Here is a 12673-nt window from a genome sequence, read left to right as displayed (position 1 = left end):
GGACCCACAGGGTTTGCTCTGGCCTGAAGCTGGTATTTGTTCACCTGAGCATGGAGCTAAAGAGCAATTCACAGCCCATTATTATTGGCACTAGGATTTTAGTGAAATTTTCAGTCTGATTCACTACCTTCTGATGATCCCTAATAGATGAGGTGCCACCAAATTGTTCTGGAGATACTTGGTAACGTATATTTTTATACGTATTAATCTTATCACAGTCATAACGCGAGTGATTTTGACTGTAAATGAGAAATCTGTGATAAAACAAATGGTCTTTCCTTCTAGGATGGAATTGATTCTAGTATAAATGTTCATTGATTCACAAAGCTTGAGCCTCAACCCCTGTGAGTTGGAAAGGGAGCAAGGGAGGGAATGCCTCGGCAAAGACTACAGTAGCTGTCATTCTTGGGATGGAGCAGAAACATGACTGCTCTGTGTTTCAGTGCTGCTCCGTCACGACTCTCAGCCAGTCCTAGTGGCATTCTGCTCTTTCACCATAATCTCAGTGTCTGGAGGGAAAACATATTGAGTAAAATGATAATCATGATATAATCTTTGAACATGTGGAAGAAAAGAAGAAAAAAAATATAGGTGGGGTAAACAGTTACATAAAATATACAATCAAATGTGGCAAGATGTTTTAAATATTTATAGATAAAATGCTGCAGCATCAGTGAGTCAGACAGCAATATTAGATTTGTTGGAAAGAAGAGACTTTCTTTGAACATTCTGTCAATACAACAGGGATGACTAAGACACCATTTTGTGAGAAGAGCTAAAACTAAGCATAAGGTCAAGGTATTTAGCAACTACAGTTATAATGATCAGTTTGTTTGTTTTTAATATTTGGACTCAATTGGTGTCTTCTGGAAGTAGCTTGTAATCAGGGTAGTTGCTTTTCTGATTGTTACTGTATAAATATTTATGAAATTAGTAAAAAATTATTATAAATATTCTTTGCAATATCATTAACGGCCAGATTCAAAGCCCATAATAAGCCTCAAGCCCCAAGAAAGTGACCCAAAATCACTTAATTTTGTAACAGGCAATGAGATCTTTTGACATCTCCAAAGAGCAGCCCGGAAATGCTACACTGCCAGGTGGCTGTGGTTTGGAACAGAGTAAGACAGCTTTTCTGCTGAGGATGGCTGGCAAACTGCATTGATTCTTATTTCCCACTGTGACTTCCACTCTAATTCATTAGCAGCCTGAAAATCATGTAGCATGATACAGTGAGATATATTCCAAAATCTAAGCAGGAGGATTTTGCTGGAAAATCAAGCTGTAAGTGGAGCCAGAGGCCTAACTGTGGTGGGCTTTGGCCATATAAGTGGTCTTGACACTTAAGCTGATGTTACATTGATTTTACATCAACTTCAGCCTGTTTTGCAATGTTGTTACATGTTTCCAAGGGACATCACATTGACCACAGTTCTCTCAAACAGAAGACTGTAGGCAAAATGAACCTATTATCTTCCACCAATTAACACACCATGTCTGTGTTATTTAAAATACTGTAACACAAGAGTACTAATGCAAACTCTAGACAAAGTCATTGATGTTTCAGTGATTACTTTCTCTATCTTTAGGCTAGATCTGAAGGCTGGGAAACTAATCTAAGAAAAAAATGTATTTTGAGGCACACTGATGGTGAAGCTCTCCCTGCTGGGTGAAGCTTTGGCCCTATTGCTGGAGGTGATCAGTTACAGCAGAACAGTGGGGATTTCCACACAGACCAGGTGCTGCTAATTTATATTCCAAATAATAAAACTTATCTTAAAAGGATGCATTTTCTGAGTTGTCAAGAGAGCATTATTCCCTTCAGGAGTAGGAAGGCAAGCCACGTAATGTTGACTGCATGTTTCAGGTTGTAATTACTCTACACATTTAGGTTGAAAAAAAGGAAAAGAAAAAGGGTGTAAAATCTGACTATTTAAACCAGCAATGTAAATACTAAATTGTTCAAAAAAGAAATGGAATTTGCTCTGTTTAGCCTTTTAAAATCTTGGTAACCCTTCCAAAGCTGGAATGAAGCCTAGAATAAAAGATGGAGGTGGCTGTTACTGCTTCACTTTGTGAAACCAACAATTGCTCAATGAATTGCAGCTCTAGAAGAGATTATCTCCGCTGAATAAAAAAGGAGCAATCAAATGTGAAAGGAAGCTCTGTACTTGGCTCAAATTCTAAGCATCCTGAAGCATGACACAAACTTGCTTAAGTCAATGAAGCCATTTTTTAGGATTTTTACAGCTTGGTCCTTGGTAAGATGAGTGCCTACACATAATATGTACTTGTCTCTGCACTCGTGAATGACTCAAGCCTAGTAATGTGGCAGAGAGCCATTCACCTGTATACTGTCAGTTTGAATCTGTCAAACAACCAAAAGTCACTGCTGCAAGAAATTGTATGCAGAAATTCCAAACAGTGCTAGGAGAATATTAAGGCTGTGTCGTTACGTTCTCAAACTGGGAAACGTTGTCACTCATTTTTAATGTGCCCCTTTCTGCTACAATTCAGTCTTTAATAACCCAGTCATTTATTGCCTTTTAGGCAGTGCAATTCACACATTTTCACAAAATCTGCAGAAATCTTTGCTTTGATGAAGAGAAGCCTTTATGCAGTCACAGAGTACCTTGTAAGCTTATTACCATCTTAGGGAAGGAACTGAAAAATAAGCACTCATTTGAATGGCACAGTGCATCACAGTTACTGCCTCATGATCAAAGTTTAGCTGTAGTGGGAATGTCTTTACTGACAATTGAGTTGAAGTACCAAAGCTGGGAAGAATAGTTGTTTAAACTATGTGGAAATCAGTCTCATGTTGTCAGTAATGTTAGAAATCAGTGGGTATAGATAAAGCTTTTACCTCCTGGGATTTCGTTGACTATCAGAAAATGAAATGCAAGGACCTAAGAGATCCTTTAGCAAATACGACTTCTTTCAGCTTTACAGATGAAGGAGAATCTCTCCTAAATATACGTTATGTTGCCTAAATCTTTCTGAAACTCTCTTCTTTTACAGGTATCCCGATTCCTGAAAATCTCTCTGTCTGCAAATTTCCTTAGTACTTTAGCTAGGGCATAAAAGTCTCCTGCAACACAGAGTTGTTTTTAGCTTGTGGAAGTACTCAGGGTCCCTCAGCTCCGCGCAGGGGGCTGAAGCTTTGAAGACGGTTTTGTTCCAACAGTGTGCACTGACTGAATAGTCAACTTTATACACTTGTCTTCAAAGGAAACCTAAACAGTAATTCATGTAGTGAACACACGTTTTTCTTCTGAGTCAGAGCTGGAAAGTCTTTCTAATATTAAAATTCACTTGGATTCTGACTCCCAGTCAGCACTTAACATGGATTTGCTATCAGGTGAAGTTTTTCTAGAGTTACTGAGTGGGAAGCAAATGTCAGATTTAAGAATACAGCACAGAAATGAACTATTTTCTTGCTTAAAATGAGATGTTAATTATCTTACTGATTAGAACCAAACTAATTAACTTGGAGAGTGATTGAGGTCATACAAGAAGAGTTGTATAAGGAAAAGCATCATGAGATATGCTGAGCCACAGAGGAAGCAAGCATCAGGGGATGAGAATTAGAATTCTTTACCCAAAGATGTGTGCATGATTTGTAACCTGTCTGTGACTGCATGTGATTGCTCAAGCACCACCTGAGCTGGGTTACAAGGCCTTAGGGAGCTGACTGACCTGGCTACAGTGGTGTGAGGGTCCATCAGTGAAGTGAACACCTGCTGTGCTGCATGCCCCACCGATGTGCTTCTGCTGAACCCGAGCTGCTTCTGTGGGCACTGGCTGGGGGCTGGGTCACCCTTGCAGCCCTACTCCCTGTTTGCAAGGAGGAAGGAAGAGGAGGTTATCTCATCCACAGGTAGCCAAAAGGAGAGTTACCTGTTAGCACCTCTGCCCATAATTCAGCATCACCCTGAAAATAAGGCTTGGAAATAGTAGTATTCCCAGGAAAGAAAGTGAGCAGCTTCTGTTGCCTAGGAGCGATCGCTTTGCTCTCTAGCATAGCTGCTTTAAGTATTCAAGAAACTAGTAGTGATTCAAATTAAAAGCTACGATTAACAATATCTACCAGCCACGGGCTCTCACACTGTGAGAAAGCAACAGACAGCAGAGAACTGCCCCAGGCTGCCTTGCAAAGGTGGAAAAGTTAAGTGGTTGGCTGGATCAACCGTATTTTAGAATGCAAGGTCACTCCTATGTTGACATTTGATACCAAGCCAAATTCTGAAGAAAACAGAAAACATTTTTTCCATAATTTTAAATTTTATTTTAACCAGAAGTATATTTTCTTTTATTTTTATGAGGTTTTGATTTGTTTGTTTGCTTTTCTCTGGGTTGAAACTGTGAATGTATCCATCAGCGTTATGACCACCAGTATTACTTTCAGATTTAGCTTTGCCATTCTCTTTTACAGGCTTAGTGTTAATTTTATTATTATTATTATTTGCTTCTGCAATTAACTTTGTTTATCGCCCCTTTGCCAGCTATGTTCCCTTATGCATTCTTTATGCTTTCCTTTCCAAGACAAGCCTCAGCTATTCTATTTGCCTTCTTTAAATTTTCTTTTATTTTATACCTTTCAACTAAATTTGTTCTGCGTGCAGCTTTTGAACATTATACGTACGGCTAAAAATGATTGTTCTTTTAATCAGCACTAGTTAGAAATGCTTATTTTTAAACACAGACAGAAATAAACATAACAGTTTATCAAAGAGATTGTGTGTGTGTGAATGTATGTTTGTATACATAAGAGCTTTAGCAGCAGGCATAGCAAATGGGCTGGAGCTTCATTTCAGCACTAGTGACGAACTGATGCAGTTTGGACTGATGTAGTTCAATCATGATGTAATCATGGAGCTGCACAGGTTCCTTTTGCTCTCCCTGTTTGGATCAGGCTGTCCCTGCCCTTATAGCAAGAGTACGTGGAGTTCATTGGGTTGGGAGCCACCTCTGGGCAGAAGAACTTCATTAGTCCTCTGCACTTCTTCTCTGTACAGATTTGGATCTCATCCATAAAAACAAAAAGATCACTCACATGTTTTCTAAATTTCATGAAAAGCAGACAAAAAAGAAACCCTCCCCCCCCCCTCCCCCCCCAAAAAAAACCCAAAAAACACCAACCAAAATACCACAAAAAAAAACCAAAACCTCTGACCTGGGGAAAGTTGTCAAGAAGTTATTTCCCTTTGCAGACAGTACCTTGTGTTGAGAGGTGCTAAGCAGCCACGGCTTAGAGTGTTACTACACCCAGAGTGCTGAAAAATCCTGTGATAATATGAAGCCAGTTCACTTAAACACACGCACTGGGGGCTCTCAGAAATGTCTCCTGTGTTTGGTTTTATTGGTCATTGTATGTTCAAAACAAACAAACACACGTTTTTATATTGTTTTACATCTATTGGACAAATTCAGTGTAGTGAAAGCTGACAGAAACCTGTTTGCTTTATTTAGAGATGGAAAGACTTTGCCACTTTTCTGGTGAGCACATTTGATACATTGCAGTTTGGATAGAATATTTTTCCTCTACAAAAACATTAACAATTAATCTGAACTTATACTGCAGCAGAAAATATTCCAATATGAGTCCTACAGCATTAAGATTATCTCTTTTGTGGTCTTGGCATGCAATACTCACCTGCTCGCTAACAGGCTATGTTTTCAATAATGAGCTCATGTGGTTGAAACTAATAAGCAACCTAATGAAACTGGATTTTATTTAAATGTAGATATTTCAGTGTATTCTAGTCATGCTGGACGTGTATATATTACTTCTCTAAAGGAATTCCTGGGCAGCTTTCTTTTAACTGGGATTGGATACCTCCACGGGTTGGTGTTAAGACTAATGCACTATTATTCATCCTGACCACTGTTCCAAGAAATTACAGGATAGTGGGCTGCGTGTGGCTTCAAATTTGGAGATTGTTTAGTAGATAGTGAATCCTTGTTCTATGATATTCAAAACATATTATTCTCTGGGTACAGAAAATACTGCACAGCTGTGCTAGTGACAAAAATTTAAGTGTATAAAGATGAAGGTGTTGATGATGTCAAAACGGAATGAAGAGAGATGATCATTCATTGGCCTTTCCAGTTTGGCTTATCATTTATTGAACTTTGTCCTGCCTACAGCCAACAGAGATGAGACTTTCCATATTTTACTAATGTGTTTTGCCTTTTTCTAGATACTCAATGGAATGTGAATTTGACTCAGATCTGAAGAAAGAGGATCCACGCAATATTATGTCAAAGTAATGCACCCGGGTTTATACATACATGAGAGAAGGAAAGTTTTTTGACTGGAATGGAATGCTAGCAGATTTATGAAGGCCTAAGGAAAAAGGAGAATGAAATAGGATCTATAACCTCTGGGTAGATTTGAATCTAGATTTCTCTGTTAAGCAATTACATGCTAGAGCAGTGTTGTAACTCATTCTGGAGACCCTAAACTACTGTAGGATTCCAACATGGACCATATTCCTAGGTATAATATGTGACACTGTATTTTCAAAATGAAGGACTGGAAACTTTAATCGCCAAATATAAAAAGGCTATTATTTACCAAAAACAGGTGGGCATTGCTATCAAACATGATGTGGGCTGGATAGTCAGAATTCCAACAGAAATAGAGCAATCTGCTGGACATCATTGGTATGACATTTTTATGGGACATGCACCATCTGCAAATGGCAAATTGCGTCTTGTGTTACATCCTATGATCATTGTGCTATTGTGTTGTATTTTATTAGTTTTGTTGTTAACATGCTTTTATATCCACGCTTATCACTTGTCTCACTGTGCTGAAAGCATATATCACCAACTGTTACCTTATAGTGGACTGCCAAGCTAGGCTTGTGTGAGAGCACAGATCTTTCCCATGCTCTCAGCTGGGTATGAGGAGCACCAGTACGTCTACTGGCTGAGGCAGAAGTTTGCTGGATGTTTGGTCTATTGCAAGGGGTGTGACTGCACCAGCTTCTGCTCATGCCAAAACCTGATGTATGCTGGGAGCACTGCCATTAGGGCACTGTGAGATCAATGTGCGGGCAGGACACAGAGGGCAGGAAAAGGTAAGGGCTGTTGTCACCTGAGCCTGCTATCTCCTGCAGCTCTCTCCTCCTGCAGCTTTGCATAGTAGCTGTCTGACAGAGCCTTCAAAGTCTACTAACCTATGGAAATACATAGACCATCCAGCTGAGCTGGAAGTATAAACACATCAGCTTACCAAAAAACCCTCTGAGGTGGATCTATTGCTAGGGAAATGATGAATAAAAGAACTCACATGCTAGACTCATTTATACAAAGGTGACTGAACCCACAGTTCATTTGCTTTTAGCCTACTGAACTCCTGAAATAAAGTTTAATTTGATGAGCATATTGTTCTATAAACTGGGGGGACCCAAATAGGTGGTGACATTTGATGAAAATCTCTGATTTCAAAAAGTCTACAGTTCAGAGTGAATAGGAGATATACATATATATACATATATATGCATATATATACATATATATGCATATATGTACACCATATATGGCTTAAAGTGCCTGTAAATCACCATGGTTTTGCACATTTCTTGAGTAACAATACTATTTATCCTTATAAAAGGAGAGAGCACTGCTCTGGCTTTTCAGGAGGAAAGTCTGCAAAATCATCAAAGCTTTTCAGACCTGCCTTGAGACACGCTTTGATCCAGAAAGACCAAAGGTGAAGTAGGGTTATTTGCATCTGTGCTTGCAGGGTTAACTCGAGGCACGATGATTCAAGTTTAGATGTTTAAACATCTACTTATTTTTTAGCTTAAGAGAATGATTCTTTCCATAAGAGATAACATCCTCACACAGATCTCAGCTTTCTTTGAAGACTTCTGAAGTTGTAAAATTTTCTGCTGGTTCCTCCTTCTCTTTCTCTTCCATTGTCCTTATCTAGGGAATTTTCCTCTGCCAAAGAAGACTACAAAGCTTACCACATACCACACATATCTTACATGCTGTCCTAGGAGTCAGCTGCAGAGTCGCTTTCTGTCTGTTGCCCAGTCAATGAAAATAGATTCTTAGTCCCACAATTATGAATCATAATACAGTTCCTGGCTGTGTCAACTTAGTTAGCTTGCTTCACGAGAACAAGAAGGAAAATGGAAGTGGCAAGGTTTTCAAAGATAAAGACTGTGCTACTAATGAATCACTGAGCCATATAAGCTCATTACAAATCTGCCCAGTAGATTTCAGTGGAATACTCCCTTCCCCTTCTTAAAAGATGCTCAGTGCTATAGCTCTTTGGTGTTTGGCAGGAAAGCTTGCTGGAGGCAGTCTGAAAGAGCATCCCAGCTCTCTAACAGAAAGTATTTTTTCATTAGTGGGTGTCGCTTCCTAGAACTGGCTCCACTGCCGCCTCTCCAATGCTGTCTGTCAGTGGCTTTGATTGCTAAGAATTTCTAGGAGCGTGCAATAAATGTTTCCCTTCCCCTGCTGCCTCTGAGAAAAGCTGCTATTAACAAAATGTCATGTTTAAGCCTCCTGGCTTCTATGCCTGAGGTCAATTACTGCTCTTTGAGATCAAGGCTGGTTCACTTTGATATCTCTGGATGTACAGACATTTCACTTTCAGCTATAGCTACTGTGCTTGTACACTAGCAATGGGTTAAATGTGGGTGGGGGACACATTCAAGACACTTTGCTTGCCAAACTAGAGGATTTATTCAAAAGCATGTCAAGCCCAACCCTTATTTACATCTGTCAAAGTAATAGCTCACTTGTAGCTCACTGTCACTATTAGTAATAATATCACTACTAAGGATAAGTGAATATGGAATTCGCCTGCATTTCCCTCTTATCTTTTATTATCTGTCCCTTCTGAGCTTCAGTGGCAGAGTGCTTGGTAGCACGAAGAGTAAGTGTATACTGGAAGTTTCACTGCTATATTCAGTTTCTTTTCACAAGAGGAAACAACATACATAAGAATAAACAATCTGCAGTCCAGTGAGAAAACAGCAAGGAAAACAATTCTGCAGGGAGGTGACAAAACAACATAATTAGCTCTGGGGTGGTCTGTGGGATCTGCCTTTAGTGGCCTCATGGACCTTTTGGCCCAGCACTACTAGATTGGCAGTGCAGGAGCTGGGACTGAGTGCCTCTCCTTCTGACACTGTGGGATGGTTGTTTCTGACAGAGCAAGCAGCTGAGCCCGGAAAGCCTTGAGTGGCTCAGGGAGGCTTGCCAGCTTTCACCTGCTGATGCTTCTGCTTTCCTATTTCATTGATCCACTTGTTGAATCTACAGAAAGTGGTTAATGAAGGACTTTAAGTAGTGCTTAGCATCCTGTGATGGGAAAACTGCTGTGGGGATACAGCAATTCTCTGCTGTTAGCAAAAAAAGAAAACAGAAGAAGAAAAGCCGTGGTAGGGAGAGGGAGGGGTTTGGGAAGAGGGGGAGGAGAGGGGAAATACTCTGTGGTCCTAGTGAGAAAACAGTATGGGGAGGGTCTGGTCTGACATCTGGTCTGTGTTGCTGCCAGCCCTCTCTGCTCATCACTTCCCTCAGGACTAGGGTGATCTGAGGTTATTCAGAGCTATGGTTTTGTTCGTCTCTATTGGGACCTTTCGAATGACAGTGCATTTAGGCTTTGTGGCTTTGTCATGTTTCAAATGTCACAAATAGTTTACATAATGATCTGCCGTGAATGGGTGGTGAGTATAATAGTGCAATTCATTATCTGCAGGAAAGAGTGGCTGATGTTTGTGGCACCTTCTCAGGGCTCAGGGGGAACAAATTCAACCTCTTTGCTCTACCCAGTCCTCCTGAAAGAGTCACTCCACCTGGGCTGCTTTATGTTCAGGAATCCTAGACAAGCCATTGAGCACTACTGCTCACCTTATGTGTCTTGCACCACAGATATGCCTTGCTGGTTGTGCAGCCTTAGGACAGTGGGTCCCATCCATCCCACATGAGGCAGACTGGCTGTGTTTATGCTGTATAGTGCCCTCATCCTGGGGGCAGTGATGTTATATGTACCAGAGCCTTATGGAGGATTAGCCAGCCAGTACCTGCTCAGTAGTCCCAGAGCACATATGAATGGCACCTTACCTGACCATACACTGTTGATTGGTCAGCAAGTAACTGTTTGAGGACAGCATTTAAGTGGCTGTAAAACTCTTGTAATGACTGTTGCACTAAGTAGCTGAGCTCAGTGGATGACTGACAGTGCTTGAGATTTGCTGTGAATGTAGCTGCTTCTTCAACTCACCAGCTTTTTACAAGCAGCTTGCCACTTTCCATGTAAATTTGTTATTTGAGTCAGGTAGAAACTAAACTTAGGAGCAAACTGTGTATGTTATGATGAATTCCCATGTCATAGTCTGACCCCAAATTAATGTTGAATTTTCTCCCTAAGTGATGTAATTAAAGACCAAGATCAAAACTGACTACTCGTTGTATGGCTGCAAGTAGACTGCAGGAGTTCTGCCAAGGAACCAATGGCTGGTAGTTGTCTTCACCTTTGCTACTCAGAGAGACTCAAATATTACCTTGTGGCTTTGAACTTTTCTCAAGAAGGAAGCGTGTCAGGGAAAGGAGGTAGATGGCAACATCTGCGGTGTTTCAAGAAACGTTAAATGTGTTGTTTTGGGCTAAGGACATCTTGCTCAAGAGTTACACTGAAGAAAAACTCTAATGAGAAGTGTTAACTGACTTCAGATTCTGTCATGTTAATATAGTTTCAGCTGCGAAATATTTCACAATGTTGTTGTATGACAAGTTACACTTCTGCTGTGCTGGGCTGCAGTTGATACCCTTTGGGAATTCTGTCATTCCACTCAGTATGAAAAAAACACAAACATATTTACTTAGGAACCCAAGAGTAATTGATTTTCCAAGAACACTAATGAGAGGTATATGTCACTGACCCAGTTAGCATTCACTGACTACTGCGCCATGCAAGGTATTTCTTGGGGTCTTTTATATTGCTTCCCACTTGGGAACATCAAAGGGTTATGATGTTTTGTTTCTTATTTTTGTTTTCTTTCTGGTTAGGTGAACTCAGATGGTGTTGCAAGGATATAACAGGCTGGGGCCCCAAAAATACAGAAATGCCAGCAGTGAGCTAAAGTTTGCTTTGTGCTCTATCATCTTGCTTCTTCTTCCTGGCCTGGAGAGGCCCCAGAGGAATTGTTGAGGTATTTGAGCCTTTACTCTCTTAATATAGGCATACCCAAAGTGATTTGTCTAAAGCCCATTGGATTGCAGTAGAGGGAACCGAAATCCCTCTGCTTGCATGCTCAACATTTTCTGTATAAGAAATAACAGATAAAACCATCACTGTGTCAGTGTATCCCAGCTCCAAGCCTTGCCTTAGGTCAAGTGTGGGATGTATGTACTGCTTGTGAAAAGGGATCAGCTGTCAGTGCTGAGATTCTTCATCTTTCTCAGGTAGGAATTGGGCTTGAATCTTGTATTCAGTCCCTTCTTCTCCAGGCAGCACTGTGGTGGCATTTGTCACACTTCAGGATAACAGAGTGACTTGTTTATCTGCTGCAACCAATCCTGCTGAGTCCTCAGTGGAGTGGAATTACACTCTGAATGGCGACTTGGGATGCAGCCACATTACTGCACATTTGCTAAAGTTTCCTTTGGTTGGCTGTTGCCCTCAACCTATCCCCCATCAGCAATAACATCGTTGAGAGTAGAAACAGAAAATCTGTGCAATTTGTTGGCTTTCTTAACTGGTGTCATCTAACTAGAGAAAGCTGGATGCTGCAGATATTGTAAACATCAGCCTGTGGCTTTCCCTGTGCTGGTAGATCTTGGGTTTATTTTTGTTGTCATGGTGGGTAGGGTAACAAACTCTTCTACTCTCACCCAGCATCGGGCAGCTGCAATTTATTCAAAACTTACCTAAAGAAACTGATCTCAGTGTCTGCATTCCTCATGTTTTTCAGCTTCAGGAACTGGTGAGGAAGGCTGCCACAGTACCATTTTGATATATTTGTTCTCTTAGTGCCAGATGCTGTACAGATATGGGGTGAGAAGCTGGAACTTCAGCTGGAGTGGTGCTGGCCAGGGTAGCTCAGGCTGGAAGGCATGAGGGGTGAAGAGAAGTCATAGCCAAGTTCCTGCAGCAGGAAAAGAGGGGGCAGCTGCTGAGGGCAGGGAGGATTTTAAGTCTGGATTTCATAAAGCAAGATTGAAATCTTTTGTTTAGGGAGGAGGGAGTAGGGTGTGCTGTCCATAAGTGAAGTAATGACCTCACATGACCTCGTTCCATGTATCTCTTCAGGACATTTCAGCCTGATACCCTACCATTCATGCCATGTATAATTTGTGTCATCAGGGGAATCATTTAAACAGAGGAATGGATTTTAATTAAGAAAACACAATTCTTTTGGGTTAAAAGTGGCTGTATATTACTGTCAAACTACCATTTCTCAGAACTGCAAAGAAGAAAATGGAGATTTAATAACAGAGATTATGTGCTAAACAAAGTATATAAATTTCTTGTTGGTGCATCTCTATACTAGGATTTCACAAAGCCATTTCTCTGCCACTTGTGCATTCACAAACCCCATTCCATCACCTCAGCTGACTCCTCACAAGTTTCAGAACTTGGAGGAACGGATGGTGGAAGTGGGCATACTGAGACAGCACGGCTCATTTTGGTCACTGT

This window comes from Excalfactoria chinensis, chromosome 2 (genome assembly GCF_039878825.1).
Source record: "Excalfactoria chinensis isolate bCotChi1 chromosome 2, bCotChi1.hap2, whole genome shotgun sequence".
Classification (NCBI taxonomy): domain Eukaryota; kingdom Metazoa; phylum Chordata; class Aves; order Galliformes; family Phasianidae; genus Excalfactoria; species Excalfactoria chinensis.
The sequence above is the reverse complement of the archived record's forward strand: the minus strand, read 5'-3'. Positions refer to the sequence as shown.